Genomic DNA, 22,833 nt, shown 5'->3' with positions numbered 1-22,833 from the left:
GGGGGGGGTGGCTGGGGTGGAGGGAGATCCCCCTGAGCTAGGGGGCGGGGCGGGGCGGGGTCAGGGCCTGTGAGAAGGACCGTAAGACGCTGAGGGTGGGACGGCAGCGTTTCCTGCTGATCTTCCAGAGGAACTCTGCAGAGGCCCCGGGGCGCCAGTGCTGACTCTGGGCTCAGTTCGGTGAACTGGGGGCGGGGGAGGGTCTGGCACCCTTGGTGACTGACGGCCTCACCCTCTCCACCCCGGGGCTGGGGGTCCAGCCTGACTGCGGGCACTGTGAAGGCGGGGGTGGGCACAGCCCCCATCGTGCTTGGGTCCCAGGGGCTCTGCTAGTAAAAACGATTGTGAAACGCTCTGCAAACAGCAGAGCTGCTCACAAGAGAGGGATTCTTCCCCACAGAGGGGCTTCAGTTCCCGCGGGGTCCGCCTGGAGAAGGGGCCCTTCTGTTCCCCCGCGGTCTGGGTGGACGCCACGTCCCCGGGAGAGCGCGCCAGGCCCCATGCCTGCGGCTGGCAGCCGCCCCCACACAGCACAAGGACGCTTTGTGTGTCTCCCGGGCCCGGCGCTGGGGCTGCCGAGACCCGTGAGGGTGCGGGCGCCGGGCACCACAGGGCGACGAGCTGCCGCCAGACACCCATCGCACCCCGGCCCCACGGCCCTGCTCACGCACCCCTCAGTATCACTCTGAGAGGGGGACCAACACCGCCTGCCAGGGGCCAGGACCCCAAGATGCCCTGATGCTTGGAACCTGCCTGTGAACATGTCCCCCGCCCCGACACGAGGGCTCTGGCAGATGTGGTCGGGTTTCGGACCAGGGGTGACCCCGGGTGATCCAAGGGGACCCGACCCAGTCACACAGACCCCTCACAGCAGAGCCTCTTTCCCGGTTTCAGAGACAGAGGGCGGTGAGGGGAGGGCCCAGGGCCCTGCCGCTGCTCAGAAAAGGAGGAAAGTTTCCTCAGAAGCTGCCGAGCGAGGAGCCCCTGAGGAGCACACCCAGCCACGCAGGGCCTGAGCCTGGTGGTTCCCCAGGGCCCCGAACTACAGAGCCGCGGGCGATGGGGGTGCAGGGCGGGTGGGGAGCCACCCAGTGGGTGGGGTCAGCCCCCAGGGACGCGCCCCCCACCGTGAGAGGTGGGGAGGGGCAGGGGCAGGAGGACCCCTGACCTCGGCCCCAACCAAAGGAGATACCCCCAGAGCCCGTGCTCAGCCTGGCCCCATGGGTGGGCGGCCTGCAGAGCCTGTTGGTCGCCTGCGGGCCCCCCGTGCTCCCGCCCCCTAACCTCAGGCACCCCTTCAAACAGGAATCGTGCCTTCACCTTGCAGAAGAGGAAACAGAGGCTCAGAGAAGTCGGGAGGGGGGGTTTAGGCCTGGAGCACACGCCCCAGGCATCCGATTCCACCAGCCTCCGGTCCGCGGGTCCAGGGGCCACCCGGGTACACCCTTGCACCTGCGGGATCTGCTGGGGTCCTTCGCCCCCAGGCCGCGCCTTTGTGCCCATGCCCCGCCCAGCCCGGCTGCCCCAGGAAACCACGCCGGGCAGAGGCCACTCGTGGGGTGAGCTGGCAGCCCTCTGCTGTCCGAGCTTCTCCGCGGGGTTTCTCCGGGTCACGTTTCCTGCCTGTTTCCTCAGGAGCGAGCCCGGGACGGCTCCCCTGTGCTGCCCTCTGCCCAGCCTGTCACCTCTGAACAGGGTGGCCACTCCCCACGGGTCAGGGCAGCTGAGTCGAGGGCCCAGGAGGCCCGTCCCGGCAAACACCGCTCACGAGGCCCACGTGTCACCTCCCTGACCGCCCAGCACCCGCACAGCCTTCACCCATTTTTCAGAAAAGGAGGCCGATGCGACAGAGCTCACGGGCTGCGGTCACCAGACACAGGGGTCCAGGGTCCAGGCGACGGTCGTGGCCCCAGAGCCCACCTCCTCCCTGGGCCCTGGCCTCCTTACAGACAAGACCCTGGACAGAGCATCGGGGCAGGACCGGCCCAGCGGCCCGCTCCCCACCAGCCCCCGCGGCCTGGAGCCCGCCCCAGCCCAGCCCAGGGGCCTGGCACAGGACCGCTGCATGTGAGCTGCCCGAGCACAGCTTGGGGCTGGGCGGCCGCCCGGCCAGGACCCCTTGGCTCTTCCTACCGAGATGCAGCCGGCCTCCCCGCTGCCAGCCCAGGCCGGCCACTCAGTCCGGGCGCAGCCTGCTGCGGAGGGGCTGCTCTGCTGGGGGCGCTTGGGGGGAGTCACAGGGCCCGCAATCAGAGCCTCCCAGGCCTGCTCCCAGCCCGGCGTCTGCCTCCCAGACCCTCGCCTGCAGAAGCCCCTCCTGCCCACAGCACCCTGACCTGAGGTCCCGAGGTGGGCTCGTCTCAGCCCACCAGCCGCTCTCAAACTTAACGACTCTCAGTCCTCAGGTGCCTTTATTCTGATCTTCAAGATCTTGCTCCCAGGCTGATGGCACGGGAGCTCCTGCCTTCAGCGAGAGTCCTCCCAAACTCACAGGAGGCAGAGCCCACCCGCAACAGTGCCTGCCATCTGGGTAAAGAGACCCAGCAGGGAAACCTAGAAACACAGATGATGGAGAGGGAGGCCAGCCGCCCTGCAGGTCGATCTTTAAGCCCAGGAGGCTGACGTGCCTGTTGGCCACCGGGCCAGCAGGGAGGAGAACCGGACGCATGCCCGGCAGGGAAGGCCCTTCATCCCCTCTCCCCCTCGAGGCTGGGGGTCCCTGCTCTCTGCCGTTCACAGTCACCACCCTCCCAGCACAGAAACCTCACCTCGTTTCGTACCGTCCTTGACCGACCGCTCCCATAGTCCCAGCATTAAGGGGCTGCCAACACCATCCCTTCAAAACAGAGGGGGGACTTGGGGCAGAGCAGGGCCTCCCAAGGCTCCCGGGGTCAAAGCAAGGACTCAGGGGTCTCAGCAAGAGGGGGTTCATGGCGCCAGGACCCCACCCCTACTCAGCCCCAAGACAGCCCCTAGACGGATGCCCCCTCGGACCCCGGAGGGAATGAGGGCTGGGAGTGCAGCAGGGCGCTGACCTGCCCCAGGCCCAGGGTGGCTGCATGCCCGTGGGGCTGGCCCGGAGTGTGGCCAGGCCTCGGGGGTCAGGACGTGCTGCTCAGGCCCTCTGTCCAAGGAGGCGGCGTGGAAGGGATGGCGAAGCCACAGACCTGGGCTGCGAAGGCCTCGGGCCCCGTGGGGCACCGACCGGGCCTGTGGGGCCGGGGGGTGGGGTTTCAGGGGGTCTTCGCCCCTCAGGGGCTCTGTGGGGCGAGGCCCCTGGCGGCACAGTCCCAGCCCACCTGCTTCCCGCTGGCTGCGTCGCCCCCTGGCCCCGAGCTGGTCCAGATACAGGGCTGTCGGGCTGGCTCAGGACGCCCCCGGGGCGGCGGGCAGTGGTGGAGGAGGGGACGCCCGAGCCTGCCCTGAGCCCTCAAGGCGCAGAGCGGCCGAGGCCCCAGTGGCCTACATACAGCCCACACGGCGATGGGACCCGCTTCTGTGGGAGGCTGCGCCCCCTCGTGGCAGCGGTGGGAAGACTCAGCCGCTGCAGACAAAGGGTAACCGTCCTGCCTGGGGCCCTGCACCAACCGCACAGCGGCCCCACCTGAGGAGGGCGTGGACAGGCACGACCCTGTTCCCGAGGGCTCCCAAATGGAGCCCCGAAAGGGGGGGACCCCACAGCTCCAGGCGACGACCCCGCCCTGCACCTCCAGCCCCTGCAAACCCGCCGGCCTGCGGGCTGGGTTCAGGGACCCGGAGAGCATGCAGCCCAGCCTCGACTGTCTCCTCAAACCACAGGCAGAGGGAGAAGGGGCTGAGCACGAGCTCACGATCCGTGCCTGGCTGGGCAGCCACGCCACCGCTGGGAGCCGGGGCAGCACAGGCAGGGCCAAGCCTGTCCCCTGGGGTGACGATTTTCCGGGGCTCTCACGTGTCTCCAGCACAGGATGCCGTCGGCCGGCCAGGAGCGGGCAGCACACCCGAGACGGCCTCCGGGGTGGGCAGGGCCTCGAGAGGAGAAGGGCTGCTCGGAGACCCCCACCGACCCCCCACCGACCCCCCACCAACCAGAGGCCCCCTCCGGGACAAGTCTGGGCCAGGAGGCCCGAGATCAGGAGGCTGGGGGCTTTGGCCTTGCCCGAACCCCTGCCCCGCCCTGCCCCGCCCCACCCTCCGCCTGCCTCAGTCCTGGGAGCCCGCCCCCCATGAGGCCACAATCCCTCCTGTGTCGCCCCCGCCAGCCCTGCGCTGGTCCTGCTGCACAGCTACCCCGGGCTAAACCCTGGTTTGCTTTCCCACCAGTGTCGTCCCCGAGCCTGGACCACCCGTCCCAGGCCCAGCGCTGCCCCAGCAAGAGCTCAGGGAAACGGCCAGGCGCCGGGGCGTCAGTGAACGCGTGCCTCCCTCCCGCTCGGCCGAAAGCCCGTGCCCCACCCTCCGGACCTTCTCACGCCTCTCCTCCTGAGCACACGCCCGGCAGAGCCACCGCTAGCCCCCAGCAGCCCTGGGTCGCCCACTGGCCTCCGGCTCGCTCACCTCCGGGGCCTTCCTCCCTCCCAGGGACCCGCTAGCCTCTCTCCATCCGGCCTGTCTTCCGGAAACACCTCTTTCCTCCCCGCAGGCCGCTGTGCTTCCTGCAGGAAGAGGGCCTTCGCATAGGAAAGTGTTATTTATAGCGCCTCACTGGGGGGGGCCAACGGCCAGGGCTGCAGGTGAAGCCTCAGGCCTTGTGAGGGTCCGACCCTGAGGAGGGAAGCGGGGTGCCTGGATGAGGGCAGGCCTGAGAGGTGGGGCTCGGACACCAACCGGTCCCCCCAGCTTCTCTGCGTCTGTCAGGGACCCCACAGCTTCCCCAGACATGAACTCTCAGAACTGCGGAAGCAAAGACTTGCAGGCCTGACACCCGGAGAAGAACCCGGAGACCAACTCCGGTGAGGAGATGGAGGCGGGGGGGAGGGAATCCCTCAAGAAGGCACACGTGCCAGTAACCCCGCGGCACGAGGCGGGCGGGGCGTTAGAGGCTGAGCCGTGTCCTCAGGAAGACGGCTGAGGCGCTAACTTCCGTCATCTCAGACGACCTCGTTTGGAAACAGGGCCCCTGCAGGTGTTAGCGGCTGTGACCCCGGAGCAGGGCACCCGGGTCAGGAGAGGGAGACCCCGCACACAGACACACGTCGGGGCCTGATACGAGGACTGCAGGGAGGAGGCGGCCCTGAGCACGGAGGAAGAGACCACGTCAGGAGCGGCCCGCCGGGGGCACCAGGCTGCCGGGGACACGGGCGGCCAGAAGCGGCAGGGCAGGCGAGGGGGCCCGGTCCCGCCCCGCAGGCCAGCGCTCAGCCCGCGCGAGACGGCAGGCCGCTCCGGCCGCCCCGCTCGCCCCGCTGCTGGCACCGTGTGACGCAGGCCCAGCGGACCAACACGCGCCCGGCCCTCTTTGCCTCCCCTGGGTCCGCGGTCAGGACAGCGGGCTCACTCTCGTGGGAGGAGTCCCTCTGAGGGTCATTCCCACCAGGCCGCCCCCAGCAGCTGCCCGTGGCTGACAGCAGACCCCTCGGCCCACCCGTTCCGTCCACTGGAGGCTCCCCTTGGAGCCCAGAGCACGGGCTGGGGCCCCTCCAGTGCCCGGAGCTGAGCCAGAGCTCAGACCCCCAGTCGGACCCCCTCTTGGAGCCTTGGTCTGAACCCTTCCACTCCGGGAGGGAAGAGAAGGCTCCACGGCCACAGACAGGGAGCCATGACTCAGGGAGCCGTCTGGGCACAAAGGCGAGAAGCCCCCACAAAGACCTCCAGCTCATCTTCAGGCCCAGACCCTGAGAGCCTCTCGATGCGGGTGGGTGTGACTCCCCAGGCAGGAAAAGCGTCAGGAGCTGCCCCACAAACAACTGAGTCCATCCCCACGGCAGGAGTGGGAACTAGCAAAGCACACCACTCGGCGCGGATGAGGCTCGGAAGCCGCTCGCTGAGTGGAGGAGGCCAGACGCGCCCGGGGCCCGCTGCGCAGTCTGGCTCGTGGAGTCCAGGGCGACAAGCGCACAGCAGTGAACCCACGGCAGAGGCGCTGATGCCGGGGATGGAGACGGGCTGAGGGAATCGTCCTGGGTCTGCACTGGGGCAAGGTCACCAAGCGGCGGTCTGTCTGAACAGCTCAGCAGATGGACACTTACTAAATGTAAATCACGCCTCGAAAACACAGGCGAATAGGGAGAAGGAGAAAAGGGTCCCTTCCCTCTGGGTTGGAGGGAAAGGAGCTCCTGGGCTGTGAGATGGGCTGTGGACGGTGGGGTAAGGTCCTCCTGCTTCTCTCTGGACGGGGTCTCGCTCAGGCTGTGCTCGGGGCCCGGCCGGCCAGCTCGGGGCTCGGCCGGCCGGCTTGGGGCAGCAGCGGGTACCCCCGACGCGAGGTGGGCAGAGGCCACGGCCCTCCTGGCTCAGACACTGGGCTCCGTTCCGCCCTCCCTGGCACCCTGCTCCCACGGCGACGGCCACACCAGGCCTTCGGCTCCTGAGGCTTGAGCTCATCGTTTCAAGTCTCCCCCTTCCTGTGTCCTCCGCCTCGGCCACACCCGTGAAGCCGGGGCTGTTTATGAGGCCCTGGAGACAGCCAGGGCCAGGGTGCACAGGCTGTGCCCAGGGGCCTGGGGCCCTCCAGTGCCCCCCACCCGTCCCGCTCGGACATAAAAACACCCCCGGGGCATAAATCCACCCAGAAGCATGGTCCGCGGGGCTGGGCAGCCAAGCATTTGTGGCCAACATACTTTGGCCCCAACACCTGGCCCAGGGGTGTTTGCCCTCTGAGGACCACGTGCAACGGCGCTGGGGGCAGCTTGGGGTGCCCAGACCAAGGGTGACAATCGGGGCCAGTGGGGGGTGACTGCTCAGTGGCCAGGGAGAGCCAGGAGCAGGGGCTCCTGTGGGCAGGAGAGGGGACGGACGGCCAAGGCTGCCCGGGGGAGGGACAGATACCCAGGACCACCCGGGAGAGGGGACGGGCGCCTGGGAGATGGATGAATGCCCGGGAGAGGGACGGGCGCCCGGGAGAGGGGACGGGCGCCCGGGAGAGGGATGGACACCTGGGTTGGGGACAGATGCCTGGGAGACGGACGGACGCCCAGGAGAAGTGACACTTGGGAGAGGGGACGGACGCCCAGGAGAGGGACGGACACCCACAACCACCCAGCAGAGGGGACAGATACTCATGACTACCCAGCTATGGGTGCCCCACCGCGTCCCCTGAGGCGTCCGTGAGCCAAGATTGCCTGACCTGCCTGAGCCAGGACCCTCAGGCTGCTCCAGGTCCAAGTCCAGCCCAGCAGGCTCTCCTCCGTCCTGGGCTGCCTCTCCAAGCCCTGTGGGCCCATCGCCCCTCCCAGACCCAGACACGGAGGCCTCTGTCTCCGCTGCACGTGGGGCTGGGTGTCCTGGCCCCTGTGGCCGGCTCTGTGTGACCCCTTCCACCCTCTCTCCAGTCACGCCAACTCTGGGGCACATTCTGGATGCCCCAGGGGTCACTGCCAGCACGAGGAAGTGGGGTGACTCGGGGTAACATGGTCTTGAGAGACAAGGCCTTGTGGTGATGTGCGGTAAGGAGCTGGGTAGCAGTGGAGAGGCCTGGGCTCACGGGACTCGGGAGGCTGAGGCATCAGCTCCAGGCCAGCTGACGGGCCGGAGTGCTCACTGCATCGCCAGACAGCGCAACGAGGTCCATGCAAAACGGTTGTTTTCAACTCTGAGGAGAAAATGAAAAACGGAACTCAAAATATACGCTTTTGCAGTGATCCTCAGACTAACCAGGTAAAGTCTGCAGGGATGATAAGGTTCAGTTCAGTTCAGTTGTCGCTCAGTCGTGTCTGACTCTTCGCGACCCCATGAATTGCAGCACGCCAGGCCTCCCATCACCAACTTGGAGTTCACTCAAACACACGTCCATCGAGTCGGTGATGCCATCCAGCCATCTCATCCTCTGTTGTCCCCTTCTCCTCCTGCCCCCAGTCCCTCCCAGCATCAGAGTCTTTTCCAGTGAGTCAACTCTTCCCATGAGGTGGCCAAAGTATTGGAGTTTCAGCTTCAGCATCACTCCTTCCAGAGAAATCGCAGAGCTGATCTCCTTTAGGATGGACTGGTTGGATCTCCTTGCAGTCCAAGGGACGGACTCTCAAGAGTCTTCTCCAACACCACAGTTCAAAAGCATCAATTCTTCAGCGCTCAGCTTTCTTCACAGTCCAACTCTCACATCCATACATGACCACAGGAAAAACCATAGCCTTGACTAGATGGACCTTTGTTGGCAAAGTAACGTCTCTGCTTCTCAATATGCTGTCTAGGTTGGCCATAACTTTCCTTCCAAGGAGTAAGCATCTTTTAATTTCATGGCTGCAGTGATCTTGGAGCCCAGAAAAATAAAGTCTGACACTGTTTCCACTGTTTCTCCATCTATTTCCCATGAAGTGATGGGACCAGATGCCATGATCCTCGTTTTCTGAATGTTGAGCTTTAAGCCAACTTTTACACTCTCCTCTTTCACTTTCATCAAGAGGCTTTTTAGTTCCTCTTCACTTTCTGCCATAAGGGTGATGTCATCTACATATCTGAGGTTATTGATATTTCTCCTGGCAATCTTGATTCCAGCTTGTGCTTCTTCCAGCCCAGCGTTTCTCATGATGTACTCTGCATAGAAGTTAAATAAGCAGGGTGACAATATACAGCCTTGACGTACTCCTTTCCCTATTTGGAACCAGTCTGTTGTTCCATGTCCAGTTCTAACTGTTGCCACCTGACCTGCATATAGGTTAATCAAGAGGCAGGTCAGGTGGTCTGGTATTCCCATCTCTTGAATTTTCCACAGTTTATTGTGATCCACATAGTCAAAGGCTTTGGCATAGTCAATAAAGCAGAAATAGATGTTTTTCTGGAACTCTCTTGCTTTTTCCATGGTCCAGCAGATGTTGGCAATTTGATCTCTCGTTCCTCTGCCTTTTCGAAAACCAGTTTGAACATCTGGAAGTTCACCGTTCACGTATTTCTGAAGCCTGGCTTGGAGAATTATTGAGCATTACTTTACTCAAAGTAATGCTTTGAGATGAGTGCAATTGTGTGGTAGTTTGAGCATTCTTTGGCATTGCCTTTCTTTGGGATTGGAATGAAAACTGACCTTTTCCAGTCCTGTGGCCACTGTTGAGTTTTCCAAATGTGCTGGCATATTGAGGGCAGCACTTTCACAGCATCATCTTTCAGGATTTGAAATAGCTCCACTGGAATTCCATCACCTCCACTAGCTTTGTTCGTAGCGATGCTTTCTAAGGCCCACTTGACTTCACATTCCAGGATGTCTGGCTCTAGATGAGTGATCACACCATCGTGATTATCTTGGTTGTGAAGATCTTTTTTGTACAGTTCTCTGTATTCTTGCCACCTCTTCTTGATATCTTCTGCTTCTGTTAGGTCCATACCATTTCTGTCCTTTATTGAGCCCATCTTTGCATGAAATGTTCCCTTGGTATCTCTAATTTTCTTGAAGAGATCTCTAGTCTTTCCCATTTGGTTGTTTTCCTCTATTTCTTTGCATTGATCGCTGAAGAAGGCTTTCTTATGTCTTCTTGCTGTTCTTTGGAACTCTGCATTCAGATGCTTATATCTTTCCTTTTCTCCTTTGCTCTTCACTTCTCTTCTTTTCACAGCTATTTGTAAGGCCTCCCCAGAGAGCCATTTTGCTTTTTTGCATTTCTTTTCCATGGGGATGGTCTTGATCCCTGTCTCCTGTACAATGTCACGAACCTCATTCCATAGTTCATCAGGCACTCTATCAGATCTAGTCCCTTAAATCTATTTCTCACTTCCACTGTATAATCATAAGGGATTTGATTTAGGTCATACCTGAATGGTCTAGCGGTTTTCCATACTTTCTTCAATTTGAGTCTGAATTTGGCAATAAGGAGTTCATGATCTGAGCCACAGTCAGCTCCCGGTCTTGTTTTTGCTGACTGTATAGAGCTTCTCCATCTTTGGCTGCAAAGAATATAATCAATCTGATTTCAGTGTTGACCTTCTGGTGATGTCCATGTGTCGAGTCTTCTCTTGTGTTGTTGGAAGAGGGCGTTTGCTACGACCAGTGCGGTCTCTTGGCAAAACTCTATTAGCCTTTGCTCTGCTTCATTCCGTATTCCAAGGCCAAATTTGCCTGTTTCTCCAGGTGTTTCTTGACTTCCTACTTTTGCATTCCAGTCCCCTATAATGAAAAGGACATCTTTTTTGGGTGTTAGTTCTACAAGGTCTTGTAGGTGTTCATAGAACCGTTCAGCTTCTGCAGCATTACTGGTTGGGGCATAGACTTGGATCACCTTGAGAGTGAATGATTTGCCTTGGAAACGAACAGAGATCATTCTGTCATTTTTGAGATTGCATCCAAGTACTTCATTTCGGACTCTTTTGTTAACCATGATGGCTACTCCATTTCTTCTGAGGGATTCCTGCCCACAGTAGTAGATATAATGGTCATCTGAGTTAAATTCAACCATTCCAGTCCATTTTAGTTCGCTGATTCCTAGAATGTCGACGTTCACTCATCCGAGCTACCTGGGACGTATGGTGGCTCCTCTCGGCCGTTCCTGTGCCGTCGCAGCCTGGCACTCTCGGCCGCTGCCCCTGATCTCGGATGAGGCATAGCTCCTCTTGGCCGCCTCCCCTCGGGCATGGGGTCCTCCCAGCTTCTGCCCCAACCTCGGACGTGGGGTAGCTCCTCTCGGCCACGCTTGTGTGCCATCGCAGCCTAAGGGTAAGTAGCTGCTCTTAAAAGACAAATCTTAAGCATTTGTCAAAGTAAATGCAATAGGAAAGTTAGCAGAAAGTCGATGTGAGAGATCCCTGCCTCTGTGTAACAGACACAACGCCTGCAGTTTACGTCCACGCACCACTGAAGACACTGCCCACCGCGGCTGTGTAGGCTGGGGGTGGGGCGCCGGAAGGAATACCCCATTCCCTGGAGCTGTGTGGCTTTGGGCAAGTTACCTACCCTCTCCTGTTATTGTTCGGCCTCTAAGTCGTGCACAGATCTTTGAAACCCCACGGACTGCAGCACGCCAGGCTTCCCTGTCCTTTACTATCTCCGAGTCTGCTCAAACTCACAGCCGTGGAGTCCGACCCTCTCTGTGTCCTAGCTTCAGCATCTGCAGAAAGGGGACGTAGGTCCTGCCTCCTAGGGGGTGCCAGGGGCAGGGAACGAGATCCTGGAATGGGAAGTCAACCCGCGGGGGCCGCTCACAAAACTAGAGGAACTTCCACAGGGCAGGCTTCAGAAAGAGGCAGCTGGGGACGCAGGGCCAGGCTTGTGGGGCTCCAGGCTGGCTCACCTTCATGCACGAGGTCAGGACACAGCTGCACTTGGTGTGCCCTGAGGGTCTGCGCGCCACAAGCCCTCACAGCACATCCTTCAGGGCTACCTCTGCACTCACCAGCCCCACCAGCTTCTAAATCAGAAGGCCTGGGGCCGAGGAGACCTTCAGAGGCCCGCAAGGGAACCTAGGTTCCAAAATACAAAATAAAACTCCAAAAACTGACATTAACCAAAGTGCTTGCATCTGTGAATCCTGACACCGTGCCAACTGAATCGATAATTATATTTACTTTTCATACAATGCATTATATTTGAAAATAAGTGGTAGGTAAATGTTTTCTCACTTCACAATAGTTTCTGCTGAGGTTCAGGGTCACCAAGAAATAGCCAACATTAAATGATTAAGAAACGTGTTGCCGATGTCCAAAGACTTTGAAAGGTGCTTTTAAAATTCTTACAACGAAAACACCAGTGCTCCTCTGGGGGTGCAGAGAGTCCTAGGGCTCTGGCTGTTGAGAGGGCCCAGCGGGCCTGGGGCCTGGGCTCAGCATCCCCAGTCAGGCCAGCCTGCCGCCCAGGGAGCCGCCGCAGCCACCTCTTGGGGGATGACCGACACGACCTGGGACGATACGCCGAGAACTCCACTCCCTGTTTCGCATCTTTAGAAAACACCCACTGTTACCCGACAGAGCTGTAGGAGGGGTTCCCAGGTGGCGCCAGTGGCAAAGAACCCAGCTCAGTCCCCGGGCGGGGAAGGCCCCCGGAGGAGGGCACGGCGCCCACCCCAGCATTCTCGCCGGGGGCATCCCATGGACAGGGGAGCCCGGCGGCCTGCAGTCCAAGGGGCCGCAACGAGTTGGGCGCCACTGAAGTGACTTAGCACGGCACAGGCTCTTCCTCCCAAAGGTGAATTCTCATTCCTCTGACGGCTATTTCCACCTATGGGCTTGAGTTTCGGTCTCTTGTTTTCGGACAGTTCGACAACTCTCTTGAACTGCCCCCCGAACAAGACAAGCATGTTGGCGACACTGCCCCTCCCCTCCTGCCCTCCCCGAAGCCACACCTGATTCTCCATCACCCAGAGACCACCAGCCACACTTAACTCCCCAGAGACCGCCAGCCGCACTTAACTTGCTTCAGGAGGACAGTGCAGGTCACGCTCAGGGTTGGGGCTGGTGACTGTGGTCTGTACCCTCTCACTCTCCTCCTCGGTGAAACGGGCGGCATAGCAGGCCTCACAAGGCAAGGTGGGGAAGATAAGGAATACGAAAGACATGTACAAGACTTTCTGCAAACACACGCTCACTTGACATGCGGCCTGGAGCGGCTGGAACTGGTGGGGCCGCCTGGTCAACTCTCTGACCCTCAGCTCCCTCCCCAGGAAAACAGGGAGACCAGTGCCCATCTCACTAAGAGGCTGTGAGCTCAGTTCAGAGCGCTTTGCCCCGAGGGCACGCCTGGCCCAGTGTAAGGGGTCATGACCGCAGTCCCTCTTCCACGAGAGAAATCCACAGCTCAGACCTCAACAGGGCAGGTGGAGGGAGGCACGGCCCTCTGGAGGGGGCATTGGGGCAAGTGAACACGGCCCGTGGGGGGGACACACGTGAGCCGGCCCAGTGTCGCCCGTGTGACTGGGGGGGGGACACATGTGTCAGTTTGGTGAGATTCAGGGTGACTGTGGGGCTGTAGGTCCTTGTCCTCGGGTAATGCGTGGGCTGTGGCTCGGGAGACTGCCTGTGTGGGTAGGAGGGCAGGTGGAGAGGGTGACAGCTTCGGAGCAAGACGGTAGCAGAGTCTAGACATGCCCTGTGCCAGTCACTGACCTCTACGGACCAGACGTTTTTTGAAAATGAAACATTACCAGGGAAAAAAACCTTCCCACATCAGAAGGCTCTGCCATGCCCCTCAGGGCCGAGGAATCGGGGCCAGCCCTGACCCAACAGTTGCCACCGTCCCGAGGGCGTGTGTGTTGCGGGCGGGATGTGGGGGAGGGCCGAGACCCCCAGAACCGCCCCAGACGGGGCCAGGTGGGCGGCTGTTGGTGGGTCCCAGCCAGGGCTGCACCCGGCGGCAGGTCAGCTGTCTGTTTGGTCCAAGGAGAACAGACAGAACAGTTGGCATCTCAGCGGCGCCCGGAGCCCAGGCTCCTGCCCAGCTAACTCAATTATCTGCACCAGTGAGCTGGGCGGAGGCACCGGCGTGACAGTCACCTCCCAGGGTCTACTGCACGCTCTGCCCAGGTCTGCAAAACTAGCGGTCCGCAGGGCACGTGAGGAGCGCTACAGCAAGGAGCAAAGGAGGCCTGCCACCCCGGCCTCCTGCCCTCTGGCTGCGCCCAGCTCCTGAGGGCAGCGCCTACAGCGGCACAGCGGGCTCGCCTGGCTGACGAGCCGTGACGCCCACAGAGGGCACGTGGAGGAGCGGGAGTAGAGAGCTGCCTCCCCCGGATACGGGTGGTCCCTGCTGGCCTGCGGATGACTGTCCTGGGGAGGGGCAGGCTCCCGGGCTCCTGCCACCCAAGCGCTCCCCCAGGGAATTTCCCAGCCTGGCCAGACCACAGGGATCACGCTGACGGAAGGGGTGGGCTGAGACCAGGAGTGTGGGGAGCAGCGTCTTAGGAGACGGGAGTTTTCGTCACGCCCTCCTGGGGAGAAGCAGGGCCTCGGCTGGGTCTGCCTGCGCCCCGTGGACCGCACTGGCGAGCTCGGGGGCAGAGTGCGACCCTAAGGGCGGACACTTGTGGGCTATCCACCGTGCGCTGAGGACTTCGCTGCAAAGTCCAGACCTGAGCCTTGACCCCCAGTTTGCCTCGCTTCATGGCCAAGTTCCTGCTGTGACGACACCCGTCTTCCCAGAAGGTTCTGGAGATCACCCCAGTGAGCGCGATCTGAAGGAGACGGGTCAGAGCAAGAGCCTGGGGCCGCGGCCGGCACCACATCCAGACCCTAAAAGGCTGCCACATTGCTCCACTCGGCTTACCGCTAGCCCTGCTTCATTCAGGGGTGCATCAGGGAAGCCCCTTTACCCGGGATCTCCACCAGCGGGTGGCAATCATGCCCACCACAGATTAATCCAAGAGGAAGCCTAACAGGGCGTCCACATCGGAACCAGGCGGTTTCGGCAAGCTGTCGCGGGGTTCCCGGGCCACAGAGGGGTCCCGGCCTGAGGACCCTGGGGGGAGGGTTTAGAGGCGCCCGCGCTGTCTGGACGGCAAATACGGACGGAAAGAACCAAGACATGGTTCTTTCCAGCTCTGAGTTTAATTCTACAGAGGTTGGTGTTTATTCTGTTTACAAATGGACTTTAAAATCTGGGAGGGGTGAAAAGTGGGTCAGTTTACTGTCCAGATGGGGAGGAGTTGCGTCGCTGCAAGCAGTGACCAGCCCGGGGTTCCGGGGAGGAAATCGGCTCTACCACTCCCCTTCCCTGTCACCAGAGTCACCGAGGCAGCCACGTCCAGGCCGAGGAAGCCCCGGGCCCTGCCCTGTCTGAGGTCCCAGTGAGGCTGCCGCCGAGCCAGAGAAACACAGCTCATGCCGGGCTGGCCTTGTGTCCTCCCTCGGCTTCCCCCCGGAAGACCCCGTCGGTTCATGTCTGTGCTTGAGTGAGCTGGTGTCTACACCTGGGTCAGCTCGCGTCTACACCTGGGTGAGCTCCTGTCTGTCTACACCTGCGTAAGCTCATTTCTATGCCTGGGTCAGCTCGTGTCTACACCTGGGTCAGCTCGTGTCTACACCTGGGTCAGCTCTTGGCTACACCTGGGTGAGCTCGTGTGTACACCTGGGCTGGTCGTGTCTCTGACGTGGGGACAGTGGTTGGCACAGTGTTTGTAAGTCAAGAAGATCTGAGTCAGAATCCTTCTAAGACGCTCCCTTTGGAGGTGGGGTGGGGTCCTTTAACCCTCCAATGCCTCCAAGTCCTGACTTTTCTAGTTTTTACAAAGTATTCAGATTCACAGGTGACAGCAGGTGGTGGGGGCGGCCGGGGCGGGAGGAGCGTGGGAGGCGGCTGTTGACGGAGAGGGCCCCCAGCTCTGGCGGCAGCGACGTCAGCAGGAATGTCCTCAGTGCCACAGAGCGGCTGCTTAGTCATTAAGTGGTCAGTTCCATGCCATATATATTGAATCACAATAAAGCTTTAATATTTAAAGTATAATAACTATAAAGAAAAATATAATAAACATGCATCAACCCACCCAACTACAAAATGTTAGCACTTTGTCAAAGTTTCCTCAGCTTTTTACATAAAAGAAATGAAAGTTAAAAAAAAGTTTCAGAGGGATTTTTCTCAGGAACTCCAGGGAACGTCAACCCAAGAGAAACAATCAGTGTGACCTACCAGGACACACGACGACCTCAACTAACACAGACAAGACTCGCGTGACAAACTCCAGCGTGCGCGATACAAGACACTGAGGAAAGCTGGGCTAGGAGGGATTTCTTCAGCACGACAAACAGCATTTATGAAAAACCCACGGCGAATATTCTGCTCTGTGGTAAGGACTGAAAGCTTCCTTCTCAGATCAGGAACAGGTCGGGGCTGCCGGCTCTCACTGCGGCCGCTCCGCTCTGCGCGGCAGGGCGACTGGGGAGAAGCAGAAATGAGAGCCATCTTCATGGAAAAGGAGCACATCTGTCTCCACTGTTGACACGACCCTACCTGTAGTAAACCCCAAAGAATCCACACACAGAAGCCACAAGAGCGAAGAAACAAATGTTTCAGGGCACAAGATCGGAGCCCGGAAGTCAGCGGCAATTCTGTGCCCTGGCAGCGAATAATCCGAAGACGACGTGAAGGAAACAGTGCCACTCAGGAGCGCTCTCGAGCGTCTGAGGTCTGGGCATCAGGACAACCTGGCGGCCTCTCGAGGTGGAAATATCTCGTTATTCACGGTCCTTGCAGGGGGAGCCGTGTCGGCTCCTTCAATTTTTCATGCCTGTTAGCGCGTCTCATTACAACCAAGGAAAGCAAATGCGCTTGATGGGGACAGACGGGCAGGAGGCGGGGGCCACACCACAGCAGGCCCGAGCGGCCTGGGTCTCTGGACCCAGGAGCCGTCTGGCTCCCTTCATGTCTCAAGAGTCACAGGAAAGCGGGAGCAAAATCCCAGGCACCTTGGAGGAAACGGCGCCTGAGTCAGCCTTCCCCAGAGCGGGGAGGAGCAAAGCAGGCCCGAGAATTTGTTCTTAGGGGGGTGTTTTCCACTTGAGAAGTTGGTGGGGATTTTTTAAGTTGAAGACGGAACTAGAAGTGTTTTTAAAGATGATTTTGTGACTCGGGGCCAGAAAGATGAAGTATTATCTCCCAGTTCTCTCTCTGTGGTCCTGAGACTCTCAGAGTTGGGGGCTGCTCCCACCATGGACATGGTCTCCCTTCCCTCGTTTCTGTTCTTCTCTCTTGCCAACACCTGTGTGACACCTGCTAAGATCTGTGGATGGAGATACCAGGAAGAGAGATGCTCTGAAGCACACAGGTGACTGGCTGGGAGAGAAGGCGCCTTGGACCAGCACAAGGGAGCCCTGCCTGCCGGGCAGCGTCTGCAGCCCAGCAGGGTGGCGCGGAGCCGCTCCGCTCCCTCCCAGGGGCCCCGAGTGCCCTCTGTGGATGGGAGGGCGGGCAGGGCAGGGGCCGGCATGGGAAGAAACCCCTTTGACTCGTTTTCCTAAAGGCCAAACCCATTAAGAAGTCAAAAGAACTTTGAAAGAAAAGGGAAATGATACTGATGGAAAATGAAAAGAGGAAGAGAGACGGGTTTTAAAAGATGGACAAGAGATGTTTCTATTCCAGGCCATTCTGGGGCCAGAGCTGGGCTGAAGCCAGAGGCTGCCATGGACTCAGGATGGGGTGAGGTTTGGGAAGGGAAGGAAAACACTCACAAGGTGCCTGCTAGGTGCTGGGCCTTGTAGGTGGTCAGACAGGAGCTGGCAGGAGGGCATCCCGGGGAGACAAACACACAGAGCAGATTGCGAAACCTGCCCTCGGGGAGCTCAGCGGGAGAGGCTGTTCCCTTTAAACCTGGGCAGCTCGGGAAACTAGAGGCGGGAGTGCAGATCAGAGCAGCCTTGTGTGTCCTCCCCCGGTACAGAAGTGAAGAACGACCCGCCCCAAGGTTATCCAGGGCGTGAGCTGGATAACACAGGCTGACCAGAACTACAAACAGATCAAAAACTTTCCCCCCAAACCGCTGCTGAAAGCCCAGTCCTCTGTGACGCTTTGTCTGGGGAGGAAACCCAGTCACCGTGATTCCTGGTCTCATTTCCAAGTTTAATCCCAAAGACTCACAAACCCAAACTCAAAGCGGGAAGAAAAACAAAGCGTGCATAAGCAGGCTGGAGTCCTCTCGCCCGACCTGAAGGGAGCCCAGGTCCAGGGACCCGCAGCTCCGCCCACTCGGGGAGGGTTCTTTGTGCGGTCAGCGGCCCCATTAGAAGTGAGTTGCAGTGGACACCGCGTTGAAGAACCAGACACTCACAAGAGGCAAACCCCGGCAAACCCTCTGCTTCTGCGGCTCGAACAAGGCCGCAGGCTACTCAGCATTGCGTTTGAACGAACCAATGGTGTCCCAACAGCTGAAACAGGAAGCCAGATAAACGGCACTGCCGCGGGGATGCGCGGCCCGGACGCGGCGCCGGCTGAGCCTCAGGCTCTCTTAACAAAGTCCCCTGACTCGCCGGCCGAGTGAGGTTCCTCTGTTGCGCTGGGGCTAGGAGCCCGTCTGCCGGGCGGGGTCACCTCTGCACCCCGCCCCTCCGCCTCCCCTCTCGGCCCGAGCAGACCCGGCCGGCTCCTTATCCTCCGCCCAGTCTCCGTGGCTATGAGCACAGAAGGGACCACAGGGCCCCCACACCCTTAGGTGGGCTCTGAGTCCGGCGGCTCCGGGAAGCCTTCTCAGGCGCGCGCCAAGGCCGGCCTCCGAGGACCGGCCCGAGGGCGCTTCTCCGCGCATCCCGGAGCCAGGGAACGCTTTCTGGAACAGCCGCCAAGGTCACCTGCCCGGCAGTTCACCGCGCTCGGCTGGGATTGAAGAGGATGTGGGCAGGGTGCGTGTGTGTGTGCCGGTGTGTGTAGCAACGTAGCGCCCGGTATCTGATCATAGATCTCAACACCCTTTAAACTACACCAAGGGAAAGAAAACGCGGCCCAGACGGGGTGGGACGGCCCCCGACCAGCCGACTCCTGCACAGACGCGCAGCCCCGCGGGGACCTTCCCGGGTGCTTGTTCCAGTTTCTCTCCCGCTCCCCGCGCGCAGCCTCCCGCAGGCGCAAGACCACCTCCCGGGACTCGTGCCCAGCCCCGCAGGACCCCCCCGGCCCCGCCCCGGAACCCGCCCGGCGACCGCCCGGTCCTCGCGCCGGCCACTCACCCGCGCGCCTGCGCCCCGGGGCCCGGGCTCCGCGCCGCCGCCGCGCACAGCTGCTCATCCGGACCGCGCCGCAAGAAAGTTCTCGGGCTCCCGCGCCGGGTCGGGCCCGGTGGAGTCTCGGCGTCCACGCTCCGGCCGCGGGTGGCACTAGGGCAGCCGCCGGCGCCGGGCCCACGACCCAGAGAGAGGCGGCATCCCGAACAAAGTGCGTCCCCGGCCGGGCGCGGGGCGGAGCCTGCTGACCCGCTGCCCCGGGCACACGCCGGCTGCCTCCCCAGGCCAGGGGCGGAGGCTGCGCCGCCGAGCGCCCGCTCCCCCCCGCGCTGTGCCAGTCGAACCCACAGAGGGGCGGAGGCGCCGGGCCCTTCCAGACTTTGTCATTGGAAAGCTATTCCCGTAACCCTTTCCTGCCTTCGCCTTCCGTCCCGCCTCCGCGGCCGCAGAAAGGCGGAGCTGGGTGGGGGGCAGGAAGCCTCCGCACAATCGGGCCTTTCCTAGGCCGGGGGACCCGCCGCCCCCGCCCCGCGCGCCCTCGGGCTGCGGCCGCCCCGCCGTCCGGAGGCGCCGGGACAGATGGGTCGCCCCCCGCCCTTCCCCCCGGGCCCCCTTCCTTCCTCTCTGCTCCTCGGTCTGGCGTGGGACGCGGGGGCAGAGGGGCGGGGAGACTCCAGCAGGGCCTGGCAAGTAGCTGTGCTCAGTGAAACGCCCGCCCGGGACTCCATCCTACCTCCTGACCCTGGCCTGTCCCGCCTCCTTCTGGGGCTTGGGACGAGGAGGAGGGCAGGAAGGGGAAAGGAAACGAGCGGACCCTCAGACCGGCTGAAGGAGGGGCCAGGCCGCGTGCCTCCCAGAAGGCCCGCGAAGGCCAGGTGGCCCCAGCTTCTGGAGCCTCCGTCCCTGAGAAAGGCAGCTGTGGGAGCAAGGAGCCAGCAGCCTGGGACCAGAGGCGGCCAGCTCCACAGAACAGGCAGATTGACGTCCGGGGCCAGGTCCCTGGGAGGTCCCCAAATCCGCCTGCAACATCTGCTGTGGGCAAAGGGTCAGCAGAGTTGCGCCCAGCCCCGGCCGTCAGTCACACAGGTCACAGTGGCTGTGCACACAGAGGACGAGAGAGGTGCGCCAGGCAGTGGCTGCCGGTGACACTGAGGAAGTTCTCAACTGATCGCAGAAAAGATTTTGATGTCTTTTTTGCCCATGAAAAGAATGAGTTGTCTGTTTTGGTCGGGAGAGGGACAGAGAGACTGTCCCAGAGGGACACGCAGGCGAGTCCTTGCCCTGAGGATGTAACGGCTGAGTGGATGTGAAGGCAAAGTGCCCCGCTCAAGTCCGTTTGCTCCTCACCAGCTGTGGGAACCTGAACGGATTCTTTGGGGCCATTTTGGTTTCTTCATCAGCTGCCATCTTTTCCAATTGTTGGGAGGATTAAGCGCGATAATCTAGGTGGCACACGCAGCATAGTGCCTGGCACCCCTCAGTAAACCATAGTTGTTATTTTGATCCCTCGGTCCTGCAAGCCTTCGTCCAGTTTGGCATTCAGTGATGGGCTGACTGGGATCTCTCTTGCTTTTCACAGGTCCACCGGCCTGCACAGGGGAGCCTGGTTCTTTTAGAAGAAGCACCGTCCTGTCTCAAAGGCTCACAGGATAGGCTGGCTGAGCGCCTTGCCTCTGAGGCCTGGGGACGGAGGCCCACACAGCAGACCCTGAGCTGCCCTCTAGTTCACCCCCAGGATGCACTCGGGCCCCGCCCACACTGGTCTGTCAGGAAGGTGCTGTTCCCAGGGCGCTGGATGGGGGAGAAGGCAAAAGCCACGGTTTCCTGAGGGTGAAGTCTCTCCCCTTGTGGGGTCAGTGTTTCCCTCCCGTTTGTGAGTGGCGGATCATACCCGTCCCCAGCCCTGCTCTGCATGACCTGGTGTGGAGCTCCGACGGCGAAGGACGTGGACAGGCGGGAGCAGGGAGGAGAGGACCAGGCCTGGGTTGCTGCGGGGCGGAAGCTGTGTGAGCCCAGTTGGTGGGACAGGGCCACGTGTGAGGAGCCGCAGGGCCCGCGGATGCAGCCTCGTCTGGGTGGGAAGTGGGATCCCGCCCCGCCCAGGAGAGGCCTCTGCCAAGCAGCTGCCTTGTGAGCACTTTTCCTCCAAACCCCATGATGACTCAGTTACTCTGAATCAAGCAAATGGATTTTCCTTAAATATGAAAATCAATAAGAAGCAAAAGCAAGGGCCTGGCTGCCGGGAGAGGAGGCTGAGGGAAGAGGAGTGGTGCCTGGTGGAGTGGCTTGCCGTGAGGGAGACAGTGGGATTCAGGCTCAGCAACACCCCTCCCCCACCCCAGGAGTCCTCCAAACTCTACTGACCTCCCGGAGACTCCTTAAGCCCCACAGCTGCCCTGGCCTCTTCCTCCATCCAGCTTAGAGCTGATCTGAATCGGGGCAGGAGATTGTTAACAAGAGGATTAACGTCAATGTGACAAATGGGTTTTAAAAAGTCAGCCCAACAGCCTGTTGTCACCCCCGTGGCCCCAGAGGCACCTGCAGGTCTGGCCTGACTTCCTGCGGCCCCACCTGCCTTCCTGCCCCTGAGCCCTGAGGACTGACGCGCACTGGTGTCACGTCTGGGACCCCAGGGGCTTGCAGGGCCAGAGCGCCCACAGCCCCTGTGCAGGGCGGTCTGCAGGGCAGGGGTGGAAGCACAGTGCGCGCCTTACTCCTTGAGCGCGGGATCAACGGCGTCAGAGTGACTCTCTGGCTTCCTCCTTAGGATAGTGGAAAAATACTGGGCGTCAGAGGACTGAGTCCACATTCAGCCAGGCCCTTGCCAGAACCTCTGTGTGCTCGTCGGTGAGCTGGTGACACCAGGGGCCCCGGCCCCAGCAGGGCCTGGGTGGGCGTTCAGTGAGAGAGCGGAAGGGAGAGGGTGGGTCCCACAGGCCAAGTACATACAGGAGACGCGCGGGTGTCAGACAGAAAACACGCCTCACGCCGTCCCCAGCCCCCAAGCCACCTGTGTGCTCCGTGCTCAGACTGACCGTCTGCTATCAAGCCCTGTCCTCTCTGGCCTGACCCGTGAGTTGGGGGGAAGGCGTCACGCCCGTGGGTGGGGGCACGTGGGTGTGGCTGGTGTGCCCTCTGTGGCCACGTATCCTCAGGCTCAGCATCGATGGTCTGAGCTCTCGGGGTCCTGAGGGCGGCTGCGGGAAGATGCTGCTCTCCATCCCAGGAAGCGAGCCGTGTCCCCTGTCTGCCCAAAGACGGCTTCTCCAGATGCCGGGAGGGGAGGGCCTGCCGGGCACAGACGGGCTGGGCACGGAGGCGGTCCCCTCTCGGGCGCCCAGCTCTGGCTGGAGCTGAGCTGAGGCGGTCGTCACAGTCCAGGCCTCAGAGCTCTGCTGGGGGCAGCTGCTGCCCTGAGCCCTTAACAGCGCTCTCATCTTTGTCCCTGTTTTACATGTGAAGAGACTGAGGCCGCAGTCTTGCCCAAGTCCTCCAGCCAGCCAGCTCTGGAGCCGGACTCATAGGCCGGAGCGGACTCACAGGCTGGCAGCCCGGCATCAGCCCACGCTCCCGGCGCGGGGCGCAGAGCGAGGGGGCGGGGCGGCCGCGCTCTGTGACACCCCCACCCCTCCCCGGCTGCAAACGCTTCCTTCTTTCTCTCTGCTCAAGCGGCTTTGTGGGGTGCAGCTGACATACTGAAAGTCAGCCCCGTCAGCGTGCGGGTCCGTGGCTTGTGCTCTCTGCAGAGCTGGGCAGCCGTGACCACACCGGGCTGCAGAACGTGTCCGTCCCCCGGACACTTCCTCTTTCAGTTGCTTTAATGAGCCTCGACTCCCTTGTCTGTGACGTGGAAACAGCGGTGCCTGCCTCAGGCCTGTCTTGAGCATGAAGTGGGCCTGCAAGTGGCACATGGTAACCGTGCCCTTAGCATCACCTCTGTGCAGATCTGGCGTGGCCTGGGAGACTGTCAGACCTCATGCAAGCTGAGCGGCAGGGCTGGGCTAGAGCTCCAGTCTCCCGGGTGGCAGTTCAGTGCGTCTCACCTCCTGCATCTGAGGCTCGGGGGGATGCTCCCAGTACCCCTGCTCTTTGTGGGGACCCCCTCGGAGCTGCTTACCAGCAGGTACGGATCACAGGAGTTTGCTG

At 61.2% G+C, this 22,833-nt stretch overlaps 1 protein-coding gene across 4 annotated transcripts in view; it reads right to left on the bottom strand.

Moving 5' to 3' along the window:
- NAV1 (neuron navigator 1) overlaps nucleotides 1-19,052 on the bottom strand; it is a 189,558-nt gene extending 170,506 nt beyond the window's left edge. For all 4 annotated transcript variants that reach the window (XM_040263188.1, XM_040263190.1, XM_040263191.1 and 1 more), the window contains exon 1: nucleotides 18,694-19,052. The gene's annotated coding sequence lies outside the window, so the exon portion shown is untranslated. The remainder of the gene's footprint in view (nucleotides 1-18,693) is intronic.
- Nucleotides 19,053-22,833: the final 3,781 nt, after the last annotated feature.

This window comes from Oryx dammah, unplaced genomic scaffold (genome assembly GCF_014754425.2).
Source record: "Oryx dammah isolate SB20612 unplaced genomic scaffold, SCBI_Odam_1.1 HiC_scaffold_21, whole genome shotgun sequence".
Classification (NCBI taxonomy): domain Eukaryota; kingdom Metazoa; phylum Chordata; class Mammalia; order Artiodactyla; family Bovidae; genus Oryx; species Oryx dammah.
The sequence above is the reverse complement of the archived record's forward strand: the minus strand, read 5'-3'. Positions and strand labels throughout refer to the sequence as shown.